This window comes from Carcharhinus amblyrhynchos, chromosome 4 (genome assembly GCF_965287045.1).
Source record: "Carcharhinus amblyrhynchos chromosome 4, sCarAmb.v2.hapA, whole genome shotgun sequence".
NCBI lineage: Eukaryota > Metazoa > Chordata > Chondrichthyes > Carcharhiniformes > Carcharhinidae > Carcharhinus > Carcharhinus amblyrhynchos.
Window position 1 is genome coordinate 20441915 of NC_137327.1, and position 25018 is coordinate 20466932.

At 41.4% G+C, this 25018-nt stretch overlaps 1 protein-coding gene across 3 annotated transcripts in view; it reads left to right on the forward strand.

Annotated features, from left to right (window-relative positions):
- Positions 1 to 25018, forward strand: part of zfhx3b (zinc finger homeobox 3b) — a 462160-nt gene that overhangs the window by 12012 nt on the left and 425130 nt on the right. The window contains exon 1 of one of the 3 annotated variants that reach the window (XM_080186785.1): positions 15782 to 15846. The exons of the other annotated variants lie outside the window; for them this stretch is intronic. The gene's annotated coding sequence lies outside the window, so the exon portion shown is untranslated. Of the gene's footprint in view, positions 1 to 15781; positions 15847 to 25018 lie in introns of those variants that run through there. 3 annotated transcript variants of the gene reach the window in all.

The following is a 25018-nucleotide window of genomic DNA, read 5'->3' on the forward strand; positions in this document are numbered from 1 at the left end:
GCTGTTGTTCAGTTTGGACAATTGGAGTTTCATCTTAACGTAGATGAGTCAAAGAAGCAAGTTGTGTGTTAGTGGTAGATTGATGGAGTCAAGGGCTAAAATGAATTGCCGAGGCCAGGAATAAAGGGCCAAGAGTATGTTCAGGTACCTGTGCTGCAAAGCGAAAGCTTGCTCAATGGCTGTGTGGGAAATGATGCAGCCCTTGACGATGCCAGACAGAACTGTAGATGTCAGGCTTTGCACGGCAAGCTGAATTGAGCAGCAAGGCAGAATGATTCAGATTAACCTTCGCTTGAACATTGTTTAACACAAGGCTTTGAATGAAATGCTTGCTGGCACATTATGTATGTTTGTGTAAATTTGCATAAGCTTCGAAGCTGGGTACAATAATTGCATTTGGTGTTGTAGCTATGGTCGTTGCTGTAGGGGACATGGAATTATGTTCTCGATTTAGTCTTCTCTTCCATTTATCAAATCTAAATCCTCCACAACACAATGTACTCATTATTGTAAATAGAAAAAGTATTTTTTCATTCTCTTATCTGTGTAAGGAGGTATGAGTATGTGAAAATTCATGAATATATTGCCAAACGGAGTCAATAGGAATGGTTTAATTTAATGATACATAGTATGCAACTGGGAAGAAGGTAAAGTAGTGTAGTACTAATCCTTTGTTGATGAGTGAAGTCACTCATTGCCTCCTTTCTGTGTCAGTTCCTAAAGAGCTAAACAGAAACTAAACAGTACAAGATAAAGAACTGAAATTACTGAGGCCTTATCCACAGTCCATTTTTGTTTGAAATGTGCTGGGAAAGAATGAGTAATGTAGGCCAAGAATGGGTGGGAACCAGCATAGGCTGAAGCGGCCCTTAGTTTACGTAAAGCTTACAACTGCTCAGATTCACAGCAGGCATTTTGCCGGAATATCGATCATCAGTGTAACTGAGCTAGTATGAGGTGGGGAGGTGGGGGGGAGAAGCTAAGCTGAACAGGTTTATAACTGTACGTGTACACCTAAAACAAACCAGGTACTGGCTGAGAACAGAGGCTAGTTCAAACAAGGTTTGTTTTCAGCTCGATTTGCATTTCAATATTCAACTGCCATAGAGAGAAAAGGGAAGTAACTTGACCAACACTTTGGGAGTGTGTATGCCATATGTGTATCAGATATAACAATGCTTCTGCAAAGTTAATTGGAGCTGATGGGCTAATTGTTTAGTAGGAATGACATGTTAAAAAAATACTGAGTTATAAGATCCTGCTTTAACTCTTTATGTACCAAATTTGCATTGTATTGTTCAAAATCGGTATCTGCTACTATTTGTTTAACAGCTGCACAAATGACTCTTGTACCGGTTTAATTCTGATGCTGTGAAGCACTTAGGGATAATGGAACAACCAACTTTCTCAAGATTCAGTGTTTTTCGAATAAACACTCAAATCCGTTCTTGCTTTTTGACCTTGGTACAGGAGTATTTATCATCACCTCGAAGGACCCATGTGATTTCTGACTGGTCTCTGACAACACTTGGACATTTTTTTTCAGCATTTGAAGTGACTTTAATGTTCACGTGGCCAGTTTGCAACATTGCCATAGGTTCCAGTTCTTTTTTTTGCTCTCGCTCTGGCCTTGATTATGCTTGCTTAGCCCTATTCTCACTTCTTCTGCTTTCACACGCAGACGTTGAACTGCGGTGCATTGATACATTCAAAATGCTCAAATGAAAGCTAATATAGACAAGTTTTTCTCCCCTTATATAAAAAAAAGACCCAAAATAGGAATGACACATATAATGATAGTACAACACATTGTGGAAAATGCATTGAACGGCTTTGTTTCTCTGCTTGCTGAATTCCATATCTCAGCTATGCTATTTGGAGAGGTATGGCGGCAGAGGTGGCCGCTCCCAAAAGGGACGGAAAGATAAATGATTGTCTCAGGTCGCTCCTTTTCATTTTCATACGTCTGGCACTAGTGGCACCTTTTAATATTCTACCACTCATATTTGAAGATCTGGGCTATGGAAAGGATTCAGAGGTGAAAAAGTAGAGGAGCGCATAATAAAGCTTCAGTTAAACGAGGGTGAAGAAACAGAAATGAAACATGCAGCATAGAGGTTATGATCTTTTGTCATTCTCTTGTTTATGAAAGAAATAATAAAATGCTAATACATAAAATATGATGAGTGCTTGAAGTGGACTGGCATGTGTCACTATGTTATTCCCAGCACTCTTACAAATTAACACTGACATATTGAGAATTGAAATCCATTGTTACATACCACTGGTGTTGTTTTAACAGTGACACTTTCAATTTGTATTCTTAATCCCTGGATACGACGTTATGAGTTATTAATATTGAATTTCAGCTCTTCTACAAAGTTGCTTTTATATTGGCACTTTTAATTGAGATTCCAGGAATTTTGCTCACCTGTTCTGGCCAGAAGATATATAGCCCCTTTACAAACTGGATTCAGAGTCTCCTAATCTGGATAAAAGAGTTGGATTTAGTATTATGAATAGCAGGATGCAATTTATGATGCCAGTCTACTGAAATCCCAGTCAATGAAGCATCAATATTAAACTGCTTTAATGCACCTGCAGTCATAGAATCCCTACAGTGTAGAAGGATGCCATTTGGTCCATTGAGTCTGTACTGACTCTCTGACAGAGTATCTTAGCCAGGCCCTTTTCCCCAACCTATCCCAATGTACCATATTAAAATAAGCAATTATCAGACCCTATCCATCTTGGTATTGACCATATGCAACATTTTGGATCTTTAGTTTGTGTAGTGTCTGGCTTTTGAGATGGAATTGATATGTAAATAATTAGGAATGTTTTGGTCAATCAAGATACAGTCTTTTGCTCTGCGCTCTGCATTTCTAAGTATTAAGGTGTAAAGGAAGTCGGACGTGATGAGTTACCCTTTGGAAATTGGACATTCTTTTTATCTCTCCACTTTTTGTTTCCCCTGCCTTTTCATTGCATCCCTGCAATGCAGAAGGAGGCCATTTGGTCCATCAAGCCTGCATTGACAACAATCCCACCCTGGCCCTATCCCCATAACCCTACATATGTACCCTGCAGATCCCGCGACACTAAGGGGCAATTTAGCATGGCCAATCAACTTACCTGCATATCTTCGGACTGTGGGAGGAAACTGGAGCATGTGGAGGAATCCCACGCAGGCGCAGGGAGAACTTGCAAACTTCACACAGTCACCCAAGGCTGGAATTGAACCTGGGTCCCTGGCGCTGTGAAGCAGCAGTGTTAACCACTGTGCCACCTGTTCTCCTGCCCCACCCCTTTTTTTATTCTCCTGCCTCCTCACCTTTTGATTTCTTCCACCTCCCCCCCCCCCCGCCGTTCCTTGCTCCCCAACCTCGCTTCCTTGATTTTTGCTCCACTTCCCCACCTTTTAGTCAATTGGAAACAGCCACCTTGCCCATTTTCTCATTAAAAAAAATAAATGGACAACATTTTGGATCATCTCCGAGATGGATGCAGAGCTGACAACGGCAGTTTTACATGTGAAAAATTTAATTGTACTTGATCAGTAACTTGGCTCTGTCACAGTTAAGGTAAAATGGTGGGTAGGTCTAAGATTAATCTTCAGTGACTGGATCAATTGTGACATGGGGAAGATGCAACTCAGCATGGTGCAAAACTGTATTGTGTGCCTGTGCATTTTATGACACTGGGTGACCAGTGGATAAAAACAATTTTTTAATGGGTTTTCATCTTGAAACCTGTTGGCCCAGAGTCATGGAGTCAGAGTCATTAAGGTTTACAGCATGGAAACAGGCCCTTCAGCCCAAGTTGTCCGAGTCACTCAGTTTTTATCATTAAGCTAGTAGTCCCAATTGCCCACGTTTGTCTCATATCCCTCTATACCAGTCTCACCCATATAACTGTCTAAATGCTTTTTAAAAGACAAAATTGTCTTTTAACCTTTGCAGGAACTATTTCTCTTGCTTCCTGCAGAGTCTGTGATTTCCCATCATTCCCACAGGAATAGAATTTATTCCCACTCTCTTCCTTCCCCCCTCCAGATATTCAACAGACTTATTCCTTTCTGCACGCATTATAGCTCTAGCGATGCAGTGGTTCCTGGAAGTTTGCATCAGCAATGGACTCTTCTGCATGTGTGTTTTCCTGATTTATATCAGGCTTTCATGTGCGTGGAGACTGTTGACTGGGTGAGAATGGAAAACTGTGTGGGAGAGTGCAAGGAGTAAACTCAGTGCCAGGATAATCAGCAGTCCAGTGTTTTCTTTTCCATATAGCTAGGTCATGAAGGATAAAGCTGGAATCTAATCCTTTCACACTTCCTTAAGCCTTTATTTACCATGACACACATTTGCACCTCCAAATCTAACAGCCACTGTGAGAGTCAGCTCAGATTATAAGAAAGGTCTGTGTATATATTTTAAATGCATACAATGTATAACAAGCACTGGTGAATCCCAGTTAATGCCCACTATCTGACTACAGTTAAACATCCAAATTATGTACAGTTAAGACAATGGGGTCATATAGTTTTATAAGTAAATTGAACCATGGGCCAAATTTATGTGAGGTCAGGAAGATTTGTATTCTTTAAGAATGGTGGACGGGACATGGATACAAAAATCCCATTTCTGACATCCAATTTTTGGTAGTGGGGAAAGGGGACAGAGAGTGATTCACCAGGATGGATGCCCAAAATCAGGACCATTTGAACTTGGTTTAAGCAGATTCCATTTTGACTGCTGCAACTTAACCCACAATGTGGGAGTTCCGAATGGACAGACAAACACTCTTCAGGGACAGATATGTTCTGCTTAAGGGTCATGAGCTGAAGATTTTTAAATGTCCCACTCTCTATCAACTTTTTAAAAAGCCCCCACTGTCAGAGCATGTATATAAAAAAAATTGCTAGACTATTTTGAGACTGGCTTAGGTTAGGAAAAATATAGCATCTGGTCATGTAATTTCAATAGAGCCTAGTGTAGGTGACTATAGAGTGGGCAAGTACCGAGGTGGGCTGTGTTGAACGTCCATTTCAGTTCTCCAGTACTTCAAGCCAGTTGTTTTTGAAGTTGTTAGGCCCTTTAGCCCTCACGCATGGCTCCTCATACCCGCCTGACAGTCCTTGGGTAAATATCAAAATCGAAAGGATAGACTAAATTTCCTGCCCTGTGAAGCTACGTCATTTTCCCTTTCTGACTTCCAGGCAAAACTTGAAACTTTAAGGAGAAAGGCGTACAGTATTCAACTGCTGCTTCTCCATTCCTCTTTTTCATAGCTTCTCATAGAAGAATGTACTTTGCCGAATCTGTTTGGAACCCTGGTTCACCACTACACATCATGCATTGCCAATTTTGTTGCAATATTTTGAGGGCTGCTTTTCAACATTTTGTTTAATCATTCCCTAAAGATTAATTCCAACCCTCTGCTGAGGGTGGGGGTCGGGGGCGGGGGATGGTGGGAGGCATCCGCAAAGCAGCTAATTTTTGAACAAAGTCCAATATTGTTTGAGACCGGTGATAAAAGTTGAAAATTCTCAAGAGTCACCTGCATTCCCTTTCAAAGCCATTGTCTTACTGGGTGGCAGTGCAAATCTGCGTCTCTCTTTTTAAGTTACAACACCATTAACGTTTGCAGACACCCTGTGGGAGGAAGAGTGGGTGTCGCAGTTTAGCATATTTGCCTTAAGATTCTCTTTCCTTAAAATTTCAAGCATGATGTCACTTGACAAGAGAAAGAAAAGTCTTTTTTTTATTCCCTGTAAGGAGCCAGTTGTGGCCTGCACCAGGTACAACATTAATATTTGTATTTCAAGTTCTTGACAGATGGAGCTTTGACCCTGCATGAAGCTTGTTGGTTCACTCAGTCAAACTGAGCAATGCTGTGACCTACCTACAGGGCTGTGCGGGGTGCATTTGCGTATGCTAATAGACTGACTTGCTGTGGCTTGTTTTACAGTGATTTGTGCATGCATTTATATGCAAATGTTAACAACTGATAGCTGGTTTAATTACATTGGGCTATTGTTATGCTGCCAAGCTAGTGAGCTGAGCATATTTGTACCTCAGATACGAGAAAGGGCTAGTTCCTCCCACACTCCTGGATACATTTTGTTCATATTTTAAAATGTTAACCGCTGCACTGGGTGATTCCAATATGGAGTTTTAAGTTGTGTTTTGATAGGCTGGGAACTTAGATGTTTTACTGACACTTTTTTCCCCCAATCACCCCATGTTTCAAATGTTGCCATTTTATCTGATTGACCTCAAGGCTCAAGACATTTTGGAAAATATATTTTTCATAGCAGTGCTTAACCTTTGTGGGGTGTGAGACTACTTTTAAAAAAAGGAGTGGGGTGGGGGATGGGATTCTGAAACGGTCAGAAATTGGATAACTTTGCACACATGGACTAAAGAAAGTGATGCATTGACAGGATTCTTGTTTAAAACTAAAAGTGTATTGGGTTTACATTCTCCTTCTTGAAGGAAGCAGCCCCTGGTGTTTTTCAGGATTTCAACAGACCTGTCTCTGAAATAGCTCTGAGCCACAGAGTAGCCAGTTCTGTTCAGCAGTGGGCATCTTCTTGGTTCCACTGTGCCGAGGTTTCTGCTCGGAGACCGATACACTTTCTTTCCCTTTTTTTTGTTTTTGAGAAGTGGTTTGTAATCTGAGTAAAGAGTCCGGTTTATAAAAGTTTGCGCTGCTCTGAAGTGCAATTGCGTGCAGCTTTTCCTCTTTTCTTTTGAGTTGGCACGGTGATCAGATGGAGGATTCCTCCAGTCAGTATCTGGTTACTTGTCCATTGTGAAAGCGTAACACAGGCTTGAGCAACAAATGTTCCCAGTGCAGGTTTTTTTAAAACAAGTAAACAAGTAGTTTATTTGTCATTAATTACGTCAGTGGCGGTGCCAGATATATAGCTGGGCTATGAGAAACCATGTCGAATTCCAACAGTTAAGGGGCAAACCTGTGTTTTCCTTCACTGGCATTGGCTATTCATTTGAGCATAATGCAGTATATACCACTGAGACTTAAATACTTTATAGTTTAATGCCTGGAAGCAATTCAGACTTGTTCTGCTCGCTCTGAAGAAGTCCCTGCAAATTATATATGTAATTTGTATTGGGTACTTCTATACATTTTTCTGTCTATATCCAAAGATTTTCCTTCATATCATTGTGTTTTGACCTTTCAGTTTGTGCTATCCTATGTTTTAAATTGAGAGGCGTAATGTGTTAGATGTATTTGGATAATGCTACTGGTTTGGAGCAAATTCTCAATAAGTTAACATTAAAAAAATATATAGTTTGCCTATAGAATCCACAGCTTAAAAGCTGAACCATTGTGAACTTTCCAAGTGATCATGACTTGACATCCTGGAAACAGTTTTTTGTGGTTTGTTGTTACAAAGTGCAATTAGTAAAATACACTCGTGTCTGACAAATGACATGCTTTTAGACTGGACTTCAGCATCTCTACAAATGCTGTAATGCACCGTGCCCCCCCCCCACCAACCAACCCACCCCAACCCACCACCACCACCACCGCCGGTAGACCATTGCTCTCCGGCTCCTGCACCGTCATCCAGCCACCATTCAAGGACCAACACCACCTCCCATCCATTGTTGCTGTAACAGACAGACCTGTAGGCAGTACATCCAGCTCAAGTGACGTCAGCCATTTCACACATTGGGAAAGAAGGGGAGACAGTAGCTTGCATATATACAATACATTGGGTGAGGAGGGGGTGAAATCCACAAGTGTGAATCCTTCATTGCTTTGCACATACATAGCTGGCCCCTAACCAGTTTAGATTCCTCACACACCTTTATGTGCAAGTGTTCATTTGTATATACTTAATTATATAGCATTTTTCATGGTGTTCAGTAATTTAGTAATATGTGATTATATTAAAATCATATCCATTACCTGATTTACTTAGTTTTTGGATAAATGCTGCAGAGTCCTCTGACTTCTGACATGCAGTGTACAAAAGAGGATTAAGCCTTTACTATTTGCTTGGCATAATATTTACTTTCTCTCCATCTTCAAATTGTCAGTGGAAAGAAAGTGCAGATTGAAGGTGGAATGCCATTTGTGTATCTTGAGGCAACTTCTGTTTCTCTCCTCTGGTAGCTCAGTCAACTAACAGTCTCATCAAGGTAAACCAAAGTTCTATCCTGTTTCCCATGTGTCAGTCCTTAACCTCAGTGTTCTTTTGTTCCAGTTCGACATAATATAATACTGTTTACCTGCATCAAAGCTGCAAGTGATGCAGGTGATGGAAAAGTGATTCCCCGTGTTTAAGGAAAACTTGACCTTCTCTGGCATGTTTTCTGAATTGAGCCAGCCAATTGCAGAGCAGCACTCACGGGTGACAGTGGATCTCACAGGCCAGTAAATCTTTGCCCTTCAGATGAGAGCGAGATCAATGGTGGGGAACAGCTTGCGAATGAGGAAGAAAAGCCCTTTTGTTTTTACCTATTGTGCTGTACCTAGGAGGGGGTGGGAGCTTCGTGGAGTTAACAAAATGCAAGATTTCATTACTTTGCTGGATCTTCTCTTCATCTGCATTTTGTGCACAGTGCATGTGAAATGTTTTGAACCTATGAAGTGATTTGAATTTTAAAATTATCGTCTGATACAAATGTGCTAGCACAGCCTTAGCCCTTCGGTGGCCTTTCACTGTCGGTCTCATTTACACATTTTCTCCTGCTTTTGGTGCACAAATGGAGCTCTCCCTTACTCTATCTCCACGTGACTGCGGCTCTACGTTCTCTCATTCTTGCACATGCCACTTTGGTTGTGCGCCGGCACCATTTTCCCATGCTGAGATGTCAAACAGCCCATTTTATACCCAGTCGGGCTGTCTGCTTACACTTTATATCTGTTAACTCATTCACTACCCATTCTGTCATAGTGCGTTGACTGCTGTTCCCATCCGTGTTTCAAGGCTATGTTTTACATAAAAATAAAACATGAACTGCGTTCGAAACAACTGAGAAGTGCCAAAGTGAGACCTTTATGTTTGTACTACTAGTCCTGAGGCACGTTTTCAAGCTGATACTCTGTCACGTGAATGTTACTCGACAGATTGCATGGAAGCAGTGCATCAATAGGTGGAACAGGGCATCTTCCTGCCAAGTATTTTCAGTTCTTAGTAATAAATCAGAAATTTAAAGAAAGCCTTTTGTGATTTGTGCATCTTTTTAGTGCACACCTTTTTTTAATTTGCATCCAACTGATAGGAATTGTTCTTATAAGAGTTAAGAGTCACACATCAATATCACCATCTCATTGTGTTCGTTTATCTGTAACTATGTTTACAGTGTTAGTGTTAACCAATCTCACTTGAAAGATGTTGCCTCAAACAAGCACTGAACCCTATGCTGAAGCCATATATTGTTTACAGAGGTTTAATGATAATAATAAATGTATTCAGCTAAGACCTGCTGGGAATTTAGAATAAGGATGGCCGAGAAATTGTCACATACATTGTCCAGCAAAAAAGAGGTCTTGACAGAGGAGTTGTTGCCGCCATCCTTCCTGTGAACAATAGGTTGGAGCATTGGTTCTAATGTATTTTGAGGATCAGAAAGTTGTCCATTTTAATAGAGGTGTTGTAACAGGGTGAGAATATGTGTATCAGCTCTTTTTTAGTTTAAAAATTTTGCTCAGTGCACTTTTTGATTTTTTAAAAAGAGTTGAATTATTGTATTGCAAAATGTAAGTGCAAACATGATTAAAGGTGGCTTAGTCGTTGAGCACACAGTAACCATTTCTCTTTGAGCCAATCCTTTATCCCTAATAAAGCAAGCAAACATGTATTGAGAAGTGTAGAAGGTCAAGTTAATATCATGGACCAAAGAAGGTCTGTATAGAATTTTAGACTAACAACGGACTAATATTTAGGCTAATACTGCTGAACGTTCCTTGTCCGAAGGAAAACCTGTCCATATGAATAGCACAAGAGATTTTGGACATTTTGCAACATGTCAGTAGATCTTAGCTCAAAGTGATGCTGGTAACCGGCAGGATTTCCTAAGTTAGGACCTTTATCCCTTGTGTGTCTCCCGAGGGTCAGATTAAAGGTTGTCTGAGCTTATTGAATCAAAGACTGGAACCCCATTACCACCCCAACCCCCACTACTGTCTCCGATGTGGGAGGTTTTCATAGGATGTTGCCTGGTCTCGAGGGTGTTGACGATGAGGAGAGGTTGAATAAACTAGGATTGTTTTCACTGGAAAGACAGAGGCTGAGTGGGGACCTGATAAAGGTTTACAAAATTATGAGAGACATAGACAGGGTGGAAGTATCAATTACAAGGGTGCACAGGTTCAAAGTCAGAAGGGGAAAGGCTAAAGGAGATGTGCGGGGGAGGTTTTTCATGCAGAGAGTGGTGGGTTCCTGGAACATACTTCCAGAGGGGGTGGTGGAAGCAGGTACATTAGCAACATTTAAGAGACATCTGGATGGGTACATGAATAGGGACGAAATAGAGGGATACGGTCCAAGTAAGGGCAGAAGGTTTTTTCAGTTTAGTTAGGGCATCATGATTAGCACGGGGTTGGAAGGCCAAAAGGCCTGTTCCTCTGCTGTACTTTTCTTTGTTCTTTATTTGTTCTTTGTAGTGCTCAGGTATACAATAATAAATAAGCGAGAGCTACAATACTTCTATATTTTGTTACTATATGCAGAGTGTATAATTTGGGCAAAATGTAATCGGAAGACTTGGAGCTCATAGAATTTCTCCAACACCAAAACTTTCTTCTTTTCATTTTCTATTTTATATTTTCTGTGTAATGTGTGGTGATGTGTGTGTAAATACACAGATATATATAAACCTAATTTACTTATACTCAGGGAGGTTCTTCCAGTGCAACAATCATAGGTTCTAACCACATTGAACTATCAGAACCAGCTGAGTTATCAGAAATAGACATGAGTTTAGTAGGAGTTTGACTTAATGATATTCAAATGTGGCCTTTAGATTGAAGGCCATGCAAGAAGGCACTGTTTAAATAGAGATGCATAATTGTTCAATCCTGCTCCTTTGTTTCTAGATATATATTTGGACAGCCAGATAGTTAAATGAAAAGTATGTTTTCAATTCCAGCAGACAATATTTGTTTCATTTTTATTCTTTTTTTCTCCCATACTTTTTTTTCAAAATCTGTGAAGACAAAAGAAGTCCAAGACTCCAACCTGTCTTGCCGCATTCCTAAATAATTTGGTTTTGATTAACTAAAAAAAGGAGCGCAGTCTGTTTCTGTAGCAACAGAGAGGATCAAAGCAACAGGAGTCGCTCCTTTGGTAATGCACCATGATCCTGACGTCCACTTAGCTTTTTAGAAATGTTTTGCCCTTTTAACTTTGATAAGTATTTAGTACACTGGAAAATTGTTTCCAATAGGCAATTGTTTCATGAAAGTGTAGCGTCTTAGATTTTGGAATAAAGTAGAGAAAGAAAATCTCTTTCACCCCCCCCCTTCTTTTTTTCACCCGCACAGAGTTGGAAAAGGCATTCCACCACTAATCCAGCTTCAACTGGAATGCAAATTGATGTAATTGTTCTACTGAGGATGGGCTGAGAGGGCTTTAAACATCTGCAGCGGCCTTTTTTTTCCCTCTCTGGAGGACAGGGTTAGCATCTATTTAACATAATGAGAAGTAGTTTTTCATTGGAAGTCAAAGCAGTTTTCTGAAAGGAAGGGTTAGGGGAAGGAGTTCACAAAGTGCAAATGTCAGTCTCACGAGTGTCTACTCGCCGCCTTCAGCAGATACTATCGACTCAAGCTGCAGAGACAAACGGGGCCTAGTTTTATGTTCAGCAGCTGCCGGCAACCGAGGATTTTCAAGAGAGAAAAATCCAGATTCAAAATCTAAAACACGTCTAACTTCAGTGAAGTGTTTAGTTTGACCTGTGTTTAGTCTTTGATATTCCAGGACAGTTGAGGGCATTATTTGTGCTGCATTTCCACATCTGATTTAGCTGCCCGGTCAGCAACTTCTGTTATTTGTTGAAAGCAAATTCTGTTGGACGCTTACCAATTTTTAAAAATAAGAACACATATGTAGCTTTCTATTTGACTGAGTGTGTCTGAAATGCTTTTGCTTCAGTCACAACCTGGGAAAGTGGAGCGTAATGCTGACATTTTCATTTAAATTAGGGGGGGGTTTTCTTTCTAAAACATGAGCGGCTTCTCAGCTTTCCTTAGCATTCAGAGTCACATTGCACTGCTCTCTGTCTCCGACCACTGTATTCTGGTGTGGTGTATAGGAAATTAAGACAACTGTCATGGTCAGATTGAACCAAACTGAACTGAAAGTCAGATGGTTTCTACCATGTTACTGTTTAACTTCAGCTTTTTTGTTTGCGGGGGTGGGGAGGTGGGGTGGTGGTGGGAGGAGTGGTGCGGTCTTGGAAGTAGTATTCAGTAAAGCGTTACTGCCCTCTTGCCAAGATTTTTAGCATGTAGCCAGAGAGTAGTGCAGCACAATCAGTGGAGGCCGCAGATTCAATTTCCTCTGCGCTTTCACAGCTACAGATGCCTCACTGTGCGAGGGCGTAGAGAATAGGTCAGGTTTACCCCCACCCCCTCCCGTGCAAAAAATGGAATGGAACAACACAGCAGACGTCTTCCTGAAGATGCTGTAGGGCATGGATTAACATTTATGCAGGTAGAGAGTGCAGCGGAGTTTGAGTGGTTACCAATAAGAGACAAGAGAAACAGGAAAATGAAGGCATGTGGCATTTTTCAAAAATGCATACCACACTATGATATATAGCCGGATTTATAAGTCTGTGATTCTTCTACAGATTAGCCATAACATCCACTGTGTGATGTAACCGAGTTGCTGTTTTCTCAAATGTGGCATCTCCACAGAAATTGCAATCCTTATCAGAATCATATCGGATTAACTTAATTCACTGTGGTGATAGGGATTGCAAGTGGTTTCCAAGAAACATTGGGGAAACCTCTAAGAAATTTTATCCGCAACAGTATAAAGTCGAATGGTGTATGACCAAATGATGAGAGGAAGGAAACGAACTTGAAGATGGAAGAAATCTAGGCTTGTAAATAATGAAAAACAAGAATAAGGAGTCCAACTATTCGCCCTACCAAAGGTCTTTACAGTATATCCACAGACTCATTATCGCATCCAGATGAACTTTGCACATTCCTTAAATGTTCTTGCCTCCATTACTTTTGCCTGGCAAATTATTCAGAGCACTTCTAAGTTTTCAACTTGCCGTACTTCTCACTGCTTTGGCTTCATACTGTTTGGTCCTACTTCCCTACTTTGCTTAAACTAATATTATTTTCTATTAATTAGTGCTAGTTACTATTTCATATGACCTTAGTTATGTCCCTCGCCCTTCTAATTACCAGTAACTTCTTTATAAACAATATTGCTTGAGTCCCTTTAATCTTTCCTTGTAGCTCATCCCCTTTACCCTTGGAATTAGTCTTTGTAATGCAGATACATCTTTACTGTGACAAAGTGAGTGGAATTGAACATAGTGCTCTAAGTGGAGCCTGACCAATGCATTGTACAGCCTGGGTATAATCCCTGGAGACCTGTACTATATTTCCCTGATAGTATCACCCAGCATTCACTTCCTAAATAATGAAATACATATTTCATATACATTGCCAATCTGGATATGTTTTGTAGCAGAAATGATGAGCATGAAGTATATAATGGGATTAGCCACTCGAACATCACAATTCTGGAAGAAGGAACATGTGAATATTAAAAAGACACTTCTGAAGGGGACCTTAGCTTTGAATAGCATAAACTGAATTGCATCAACTGTAGGATTGCCTGTTTCAGTCTTTGGGCAGTGAGTGCTATGTATATCGCCAGGCTGGTGCTTTAAAGGCACCATCAGTAGTAATTGTAAAACTCACAAAAGGAAGGTACCAGGAAAGTGGTGTTTTGTTCTCCGGGCTTGGTTCCTGGTACCCCAGCTGGTGTATTTTTTCCAGTAAAGACAATGATATTCAACTCTCGATTGACATCCCTTGTAGTCACAAATGTCCGACCAAAAAAAAACATTTGGAGCAGACGTTGGTCCAAAATTCTGTGGAGTATTAAAATCAAGCAGCACTGGCTCTCGTTCTTGCCTTTGTGTTGCTGGAAGTCCTCACCTTACTAAGGGCTTCACCACAGCAGGGTCCACCGCTGTTGCAAGCATTCTGTTTGCCAAATATTGACTGTGCTTGCTGGGAAGGCCTTGTATTGCATTGTTTATTTATTGAAACTGAGAGAGGCAAACTTTAACCATCTCATTGTTCAGTGACTGGCAGTTCAGTGGCCTATGTGTCTCCTGTGGAATCTGCAGCTGGGTGACACACTGGAAATGGGGACACTCAAGGTGAATTGTTATAGCCTGTTATTATTTTTTAAAACTTTCTAGCTCAAGTTTATTCTTTTGACAGGATGAAACTTCTTGATCTAGCACACTGCTCACCACATAAAATGGTCGCATCTACTTTGTGTGCGTTTTGATTGCTGCACCTTTATCTCTGGAGCGTCCGTTGCATGATGGTGACCAATGGAATCTTAGTTTTCAGAGTTTATTCACATTTTATTTCCTTTACATGGAGAAATTGCCCGTGGAGGTGGTGGTGAGCTGCCTTCTTGAACTGCTGCAATTCATCTGGTGTATGCACACAGTGCTGTTAGGGAGGGAGTTTATGAGAATTATAGAATGCCTGCAGTGCAAAAGTAGGCCATTCGGCCCATCAAGGCTGCACCGACCACAATTCCACCAATGCCCTATTCCCATAACCCCACACATTTACCCTGCTAAACCTTCAACACTAGGGTCAATTTAGCAAAGCCAGTCCACCTAACTTACACGTCTCTGGGCCATGGGAGGAAACCAGAGCACTTGGACGAAACCCATGCAGTCACGGGGAGAACATGCAAACTCCACACAGGCAGTGACCCGAGGCCGGAATTGAACCCAGGTCCCCGGTGCTGTCAGGCAGCAGTGCTATGTACTGTGCCACCATGCTGCCTGGAGTTCTAGGTTTTTGATCCAGTGACAATGAAGGGACGGTGGTATATTTCCAAGTCAGAATGGTGAGTGACTTGGTGGGGAACTTGTAAGAACTTGTGCTGCCCTTGTCTTTCTGGGTAACAGGTCATGGGTTTGAAAGTATTGTGGGAGGAGACTTTGTGAATTTCAACGTAGCACTTGGTGTCCCCACCACCACCTCTTGCTGCTGCTTTTTAATAATGTAGTTACAGTTTGGAACAGTCATTATTTAAATGTGCAGACATTTTGTTGTATGTAAGTCAATTAGGTTTGTTGAGAGGTGGTGGTATTGACACGCTGGCTGTGCTAATGGAGATGGCACAGTGATGGTTTAATGTACCTTCTTCCATTTCAGTTACAAACACAAAGATCTAGAAACAGGTGAACCATTGGACTTCTAGTATTTTTACATTTCGAAATTTTCTTTGTATCTGTGTCAACCTTGAGATGCCTTGGTAAATCTGGATGGCATGTTATTTGCCGATGTAACTTCAATGGGACTTGGAGCTCCAGAATCCGAAGAGAGGTTGGCTGAATGCGTTTTCATTAGAGATAAAGTGAATAGAGAATGATGAGAGAAGTGAATGAAGTGGATGCACATGGACTGTGTGTAAGTTGAACTATCGGCACAGTGCAGGAGAGCATGCATTTAGCATTTACGAAACTCAAGCAGGGCCAGCAATCTTAAAGAATTTTTTTTCTCCCCAATGTCGCAGATATGTGGAACAGATTCACAGCTAAACAGTTACTATGCCAATTGACAGATTTAAGACAACATTGGGTGAGTGTCTGTTTAGGAAAGAAATGGAGGGCTATATGGGTAAGTACATATAGTCTAAACACTTTGGGAAACGATGATTTCTGAGCTACTCCAATCATGAAGTATCAAATCAAGGAAGGCAACTGGCCTGCAATGTAGGATCAATGGAAGTTTTGCTGATTTACTGTTTGTGATTTGTGGATAGAACGGACTGACAAGTCCAAGGGGTCTTCTCTCTTTCTGTACTTATGTTCTTTATTACTGAGATTATTTGAGGTTTGAAACCTGCATCAGACAAACACAATATATGCTATTTTTAAGTTGATTTTTGAAAATCGAAAGAATCTTTTAAATTCACATCCTGCTCAACAGATGTTTTCTACTGCGTTTACCCAGCTTTGCTAACAACACTGAGGAAGATTGTTATCATTAATGGTCTCCAGAAAGAAAGCTGGACTTGCTACCCTGAAACTGAATAACCTTTGGGAGATGCTAAATTTAATGTCTATAGAAAATATGTATCCTTCTGTTATTTACATTGACTGTTGCCATGAACTTTAAACAAGATTTTCTGGAGCTTTGCAGGGCTAGAACAAATGCCTTAATTCATTCAAAGGCAACACCTATCAATTGAATAACTCCTAAAGTACATTCTCCGCTCTTTCAGACGAACAAGATTATATCATTGCTGCACCTATAGGATTGTTTATAAATACATCAGAATTTGTACAATCTGTGTCGGTCCTCCTTGGTACTGAAGCATAGCAGTCTCTGCTGTTCATTCCAGGTGATATTATTTTCTATCATAAAACCATGAAATGGTTGTTAATCAATGGTTGTATTAAACTGTAATCACCACTGCATTTAAGGGTGGTGCCATTTGCTTATTATTGCTACCCTCTAAATTTTGCCATCTACACAATTGAGTTAAAAGATTCCATTTAATTATATTAGCAAGCTGTTGATTATTAAGAAAAGAATGATTGCATACAACATTGGGTAATCAGTCAAGGTGACCAGAAGGACAGGTTTTGCTGGGGAAGAAAACTCCAACCCACGGAATATGTTGTTTTGCTTTAGCCAGCCATTTTGTGAAGTTGGTCAAATTAAACCAGTTAAGGTTGCACTAATCCTACCCAACTTGAACTGCCAGCAGCATTTGATTGAAATTCCCTTTTTGTCGTGCTGAATTGCAGCCTATGTCACCAACTGAAAATAGACATCCTGCGAGTTACGAACTGAACAGTATACATTTCTCAACTTGTCCTTAGCTTTATGGATTTGAGAACTTGTGCAGTACGTTTGTTAAATGTGTGTTGCATGTCTGGATAACAGAGCCCAAGATGAGTGCATCCCTTTTTTGACTGTTGTGGTCACTGGTTCACACCATTGTAATCAAAGCAGTGATTAATCATTATATTTTGCTTAAGTAGGCTGTTGTATCTATGGAGATTAAAATGATTCGTGTTGCTTAAAATGGCCAGAATAAGCTAACAAAGACTGTTACGTGCATTTGTCACACGCTGGTTGGATTTTGGCCTTTATATTTACTAGCCTTATTTATTCCATTTTTTTCCCCTGTGTTGCTGTTAATTTTCTCTCTGGTTTCCTTCTCATCAACTAGAACTAGATACATTGCCCACCTCACTGCACCATGTATGTGTTTTTATGACAACATTAAATTATTTTAAAAAGAAAAATGACTTAATTTGAGCAATTAGAGAGCACTATTTATTAAAGCCTCCTTTTGAAAGTCCAAAATGTTACATTCAGAAGTTCCAGATTAGTTCTGATATTTGAAAAACAATGGCAAATAATCACTCTCCGGCTCTTCGGTTTACTGCTAGCATTATGCAGACGCTAAAGTGTATAAAATGGAAATGACTGAACTATATTTGGGTTGCTAATGGAAATAGTATTTTAGAATATCAAGGATGGGGTTACATATTCTGGTTATACTGTAACTGTATGCGTTTGCTGCAGTAGACCCCTCCCCCATCACTAGGTCGCTGTTCAAAAATGTACATTTTTTTCCACGATCCTATAAAAATCTGCATGGGGCGCTTTTTTAACTTTTTTGTAAGTAACTTCAGGGGAGTGATCAGGTTGATCAGAACTAAAGCATAATTTAAAAGGATCTCACCGTCCACGCTGTCTATTCTAATCCACTAATCTATGAGGTTACAAATATTTCAGCCAAATAGAAATTTTAGAAGCAGTTAACTGGACTGTCTATAGGCAGAGCCTGCTGTAATTGCAAATATATAATATGAATGCAGCACAATTTATTTCTTGGGAAAACACACATACCCTTGTGTAGCTATAGAATTTCATCAAACCCTCCAGTGATCAGTAACAGGTGCAATTTATCTCACTTTATAACGGTGTTTTATACTGTGCAGCAGGTCATCTAAAATCTATACTCAACAATTTGCATTCGGTTTACCGCAGAGAGAGAAAAACTACCTGCACAATACAGCTAAATAGATACTTACAAATTCTGCCATTAACAGCCATGTTGAAAAGGTAAGCACGCAAGTGGCACAAAATCACTCAGAATTCTTATGAATTCAGCACCTAATGAATGTGATCAGGGAAAAAAAGGTTGTCTTCAGGGCTTGCCGTACACCAGCTGAAAATGCAGTGTTGCCAGTTTCATTTGTCAAGAAACAGCATTGGCTTATCCACGATTACTCATAGGTAAAGATCTTTGGATTTGGAGGAGTGGCCTTTGTGGAATGAATTTGACGCTTTTTTCCTTTTGAAGGAGAGCTAGCAGAATCTCTATGGAAATCCCAGTATTCCTGTTGCACCGTGGACCAACATGCATAATTGGCCAGATCTATTGGCATATTTAATAAGGGACGGCTGCCCTGGATGGGGGTTCTCCTTTGTTTACGTCTGTGGCTTTGTTCAAAAATTAATTCAACAGCAAAGGGTTCAGTGGCTGGAGCATCTTAAGTGGCAAGTTAATATATGCAGACCGACAGACTGTGAAGCAGACAAATTCAGATTCTCCGATCACTGGACTGTTTAAAGGAGATGTTTTTCAGGAAGATAATTGTACCTGGGCATTAAGATACCACTTCACAAAGAGTGAGATGATTTTTGAAAGTCTGTTTGTGATGTGCAAATATTCCCCATAATAAGTCACGCTTGGCTTGTATTTTTAGTTTCACCTGGAGAGCTGATGAGTCAACTAGGAATTGCACTGGAGACAGAGAACATGGCAATATATAGATCTGCGAATGGATGTTTCATCCAAACATTTTGATTGTCAAGTTACGAGGCTGAATAAACTAGGCTTGTACTCGTTAGAGTTTATAAGAATGAGGGGAGATCTCATTGAGACGTATAAGATGATGAATGGGATGGATAGGATAGAGGTGGAAAGACTCTTCCCGCTCAAAAAAGACAGTAGGACTAGGGGGCACAGCCTCAAGATAAAGGGGGGGCGGTTCAGAACGGAGTTGAGGAGGAACTTCTTCACTCAAAGGGTGGTGAATCTCTGGAATTCTCTGCCCGTTGAAGTGGTGGAGGCTGCCTCGCTAAATATTTTTAAGAAGCGGGTTGATGGGTTTTTGATAAGAGAGGGGATTAAGGGTTATGGGGAGAGGGCGGGAAAGTGGAACTGAGCCACGACAGATCAGCCATGATCTTATTGAATGGCGGGGCAGGCTCGAAGGGCCAGATGGCCTACTCCTGCTCCTATTTCTTATGTTCTTATGTTCTTATGACATGCTGTCCAATTTACAGCGTATATAACAGCACAGCTTTCAGTTCTTGGAAAACTCAGTTCAGCGATAGAAATGGACTGTTTGATACCATCACAGGGCCTGCTCTGTAACAACCCTGTCCCTGATTGCTGTTTTGTACTGCAAAGAAGCAGAAAGAGTCATAGAATGCAGAAGGAGGCCCTTTGGCCCATCGAGTCTGCACCGACAACAATCGCACCCAGGCCCTATCCTCGTACTCCCATGTATTTACCCATGACACTAAGAGACAATTTAGCATGGCCAGTCAACCTGACCCACACATTTTTGGAATGTGGGAGGAAACCAGCGCCAGGAGGAAACCCAAGCAGACACAGGGAGAATGTGCAAACTCAACACAGACAGTCACCCGAGGCCAGAATTGAAAGTGGATCCCTGGTGCTGTGAGGCAGCAATGCTAACCACTGTGCTGCCCTTTTTAAATAATTGAAATAATTTTGGATGATTAAAATAATTAACCTCATTTTTAAGAGAGGCCTGCATTTATATAGCGCTTTTCATGACTGCCGGACAGTTGAAAGCACTTCACAGCCAATAAATACTTCTTGAAATGTTGTCACCGCTGTAGGAAGTGTGGTGGCATCTCATTTCTGCTCAGCAAACTCTCAAGAACAGCAATATGATAACGACTAGATCATCTGCTTATTGTCATGTTGATTAAGGGATAATTATGGGCCAGGCCACCGGGAATAACTTTCCCGCTCTTCTTACTGTCATGGGATCTTTACTTACACCTGAGCAGGCAGGTGGGGCCTTGGTTTAGCTTCTCATCTGCTAGATCAGAATGTACAATACTCCTTCAGTACTGGATTGGAGTGTCAGCTGTTTATTTGTGCTGAATCCCTGAACTGGGACTTGAATCTGAAACCTTGTGATTCAGAGGTGAATGCGCTATTGATGTGTGTGTTATATATTTCTTTATTTTGTATATATATATATTATGCAGCAATCACTATTTATTTCTCCACACCTTGCAGATTATGCTGGGAAAGTTGATAATTTTATCTCTGTAGCACGACTATTTAACTGGATAGGCAACTTGCAGATTTGTTATGAACAATCATTACCAACCCTTCTACAGCCATCCATGCCATGAATCCTTTCTCATGGTGGTTGGCAGTGGACCTAATTGATTCTTCATTAAATTCTCAGAAATGCCACAAGTAAGCAAGAAAGTATATTCATAAGAACATAAGAAATAGGAGCAGGAGTAGGCCATCTAGCCCTTCGAGCCTGCCCCGCCATTCAATAAGATCATGGCTGATCTGTCGTGGCTCAGTTCCACTTTCCCGCCCTCTCCCCATAACCCTTAATCCCCTCTCTTATCAAAAACCCATCAACCCGCGTCTTAAAAATATTTAGCGAGGCAGCCTCCACCACTTCAACGGGCAGAGAATTCCAGAGATTCACCACCCTTTGAGTGAAGAAGTTCCTCCTCAACTCCGTTCTAAACCGCCCCCCCTTTATCTTAAGTCTGTGCCCCCTAGTCCTACTGTCTTTTTTGAGAGGGAAGAGTCTCTCCACCTCTATCCTATCCATCCCATTCATCATCATATACGTCTCAATGAGATCTCCCCTCATTCTTCTAAACTCTAATGAGTACAAGCCTAGTTTATTCAGCCTCTCCTCATAGCTCAAGCCCCTCAACTCCGGTATCAGCCTAGTAAACCTCCTCTGCACTCCCTCCAAGGCCAAAATATCTTTGCGCAGGTGCGGCGCCCAAAACTGCACACAGTACTCCAGCTGCGGCCTCACCAATGCCCTATACAGCTGCAGCAAGACCTCCCTACTTTTATATTCAATCCCCCTCGTTATGAAGGCCAGCATCCCATTCACCTTCCTGACCACATGCTGCACCTGCAAGCTGGGTTTTTGCGACTCATGCACAAGGACCCCGAGGTCCCTCTGCACCGTCGCCTGCTGCAGTTTTTCGCCACGTAAGTAATAGTCCTTCCTACCATTATTCCTACCAAAGTGGACCACCTCACACTTGCCAACATTAAATTCCATTTGCCATTTCCTGGCCCATTCGCCCAGCCTATCTAGATCCTTCTGCAGACTCTCCACACCCTCTGCACAATTTGCCGTTCCCCCAATCTTGGTGTCATCAGCAAATTTCGACACCCTACACTCGGTTCCCTCCTCCAGATCATCTATATAAATGGTAAAAAGCTGAGGCCCCAGCACCGACCCCTGGGGCACTCCACTAGTCACCATCCGCCAATCCGAATAGCACCCGTTGACCCCCACTCTCTGCCTCCTATTTGACAACCAATCCTCTATCCACGCTAACACCCTACCCCCAACTCCATGTCCCTCGACCTTCTGCAATAACCTCTTGTGAGGTACTTTGTCAAACGCCTTCTGAAAATCTAGAAAGACCACATCCACCGGCTCTCCTCTATCCACCGCCCTAGACACATCCTCATAGAACTCCAGTAAATTTGTCAGACACGACTTCCCTTTAATGAAACCGTGCTGCGTCTGCTCTATCAAGCAATTCCCTTCAAGATTCGTCTTTCTTTTAGTTAGATGGTGAACTTTTGAGCTCTGCAGGAATGTGTTCAGTTGCACCAACCAAACTGAGTTTATGGTAAGCCATTAAGTCATAATCTTCTATGAACATTTGAATGCCTAGAGTCAATTAGTTGGACCAATCCTATTTATTTAGCCTGGCAGCTTTATGTTTCAGAGTCTGAAGTTTGTGGAGCAGCCTACAGTAAGTGCTTCTTCATCCTGACATGTACTGGTGAATAAAAACAGATTGTTGAGATATTGGAAGAGGCCAGATAACATTGCCAAAGATGTAATTAGTTCATGCAGTATCTTCAGTTTGTTGTAATGTGAGGTACGTGGAAGAGAGATGGATAGAGACTGTGTTGGATCTTTTTCTCGATGTTGACAAATGAAGGTCTTCAGGTACAAAACAGAAAATGCTGGAAAAACTCAGCAGGTCTGACAGCATCAGTGGAAAGAGAAAGAGAATAGAGTCACTGTTTTGAGCCAGGATGACCCTTTGACAGAATTCTGACAATTAGTCATCCTGACTCGAAATGTTGGCCCTATTCTTTGTCCACAGACGTTGTCAGACCTCCTAAGCTTTTCCAGCATTTTTTGTTTTTGATTCCAGCATCTGCAGTATTTTGCTTTTATCTTAAGGTCTTCAGGTATACCCTCTTGTCCCTGCTCCCTGGCTTGTTCAGAGTTTGAGCACATGGCAGAGTGCATTGTGGGAAGACCTGAACCATCTGAACCAGAAAACTTCCAATATTGATCCTTGGTCAATGCTGAGTTAGATTTGGTTGGGACGGCATTCTTGTGTCATTAAGCTAAAGAGAAGGATAAGATCAACCAGAATTCTTACTCCTCAAAGCTATTCACTGATCACCGTGGGAAAGTTTGGCTGTCACATGAAGGCATGATTGAAATTTCTCTCTGGGCTATATGTGTGTATTTCCAGCATTTGCTGTTCTTTTCCTATACTTATTTGGAACAACTAAATATTAGGAAGACTGAAGTCGATGTCTTCAATCCTTGCCACTACATCTATTCCTTAATTACCATCTTCATCCTTCTCCCTGGCAACCTTCTGAGGATGAAATAGAACTGTGAAACCTTGGTGCCACAGTTGACCCCAAGATGAACTTCTGACCACTGATCCGTACCACCACAAAGCTTGTCTACTTCCACTTTTGTAACACCACCTGTCTCTGCTTCTGCGAAAGCTCATCAGCTGCTGAAATCCTCAGCTATGCCATTGTTGTCTCTGGACGTGACTATTCCAGCACACCCTATCTGGCCTCCCACATTCTACGCTCTGTAAACTTGAGGTGTTTCAAAACTCTGCTTACCCCTTAACATGCACCAAGTTTCAGTCACCTATTCAACTCCATGCTCGCTGATGTCCGTTGGCTCCTATTTAAGTGAAGTCTCAATTTTTTAAACTCTCATTCATATTTTCAGATCTTTCCATGGCCTCACCCCTCCATATTGCTGTAATTTCCTCCAGCCCTACAACTCCAAAGATGTGCACATCAGCTGGATTGGCCAAGGAAATACAGGTTAGCTAGATTAACGCTGGTAAATGCATGGCGTTAAGGAGGTAGGGCAAGGGGTGGGTCTGGGTAAGATGCTCTTTTGGAGAATTGGTGCAGACTCGACGGGCTGAACAGCCTCCTTATCCGTTGTAAGGATTCTGTGGATTCTCCAAATATTATAGAATCCCTACCAGACAGAAGGAGGCCATTCAGCCCATCAAGTCTAAAACTGACTGTCCAACAGAGCGTTATACCCAGACCCTAACTCCGTAACCCTATGTATTTACCCCACTAATTCCTCTAACCTACACATATTGGGACACTAAAGGGCAATTTAGCATGGCCAATCCACTACCTAACCTGCACATCTTTGGAATGTGGAAGGAAACAGGAGCACCAGGAGGAAACAGGAGTACCAGGACGAAACCCACACAGATACAGGAAGAACGTGCAAACTTCACACTGACAGTCACCCAAGACTGGAATTGAACCTGGGCCCCTGATGCAGTGAGGCAACAGTGCTGACCACTGTGCCACCCATTCCACAAAAATGTTTGTAGTTTTACAATTCTGGCCTCTTGTGCATTCATCATTCCACCATTGGCAGCTCTGGAATTTCTTCCCCAATCCTCTGTCCCTCTTCCTCCCATGCCTCCTTCTGAAGACCTACGTCTTCAACTAAGCTTTGGGGCATCTGCACTGATAAAGCTCAGTGCCAATCCTTTTGTTTGCTAATGCTCCTGTGAAGCACCGTGGAACGTTTTACGACCTTAAGTGTGCTTTATAAATGTACTTTGTTTTTGCTGCAGCAGGAGGAAAACCTGTGACCTGATAGAAAAGATAAGTAGCGGATCTACTGATGAATACCTGCATTGGAAATGCAGAAATGTGATTTGCTGGAATTAGTGGATTGTAAACACCTGCTGCTCAGGTAGCAAATGCACTGTATATTCGTACTAACTGACACGTAACACTTTAGTTACTCTCTTGACCTAAGTATGCCCTTTGTTGACAAGTTTGGAAGTCTGTATTTTGTTGGTGAAGCACTGTTTGCTTAAAAAGAATGAATTCTGATGTGCTGTCCTCTTCCATTTTGCCTCCTATAAATACTCATTCTATCTACCTCTTTCTATATACATTCATTTAGCTGGAAAAAAACGGCTTAGTGTTTTCATTGAAATTTGGTGCTTACCAATTCTTTTTCAAGATCTTATCCAGGGAGGAAACAAACTAAAGTTTTAAAGTTTATTTATTAGTGTCACAAGTAGGCTTGCAGTGAAGTTACTGTGAAAATCCCCGAGTTGCCACACTCTGGCATCTGTTCGGGTACACTGAGGGAGAATTTAGCATGGTCAGTGCACCTAACCAGCGCTGGACTGTGGG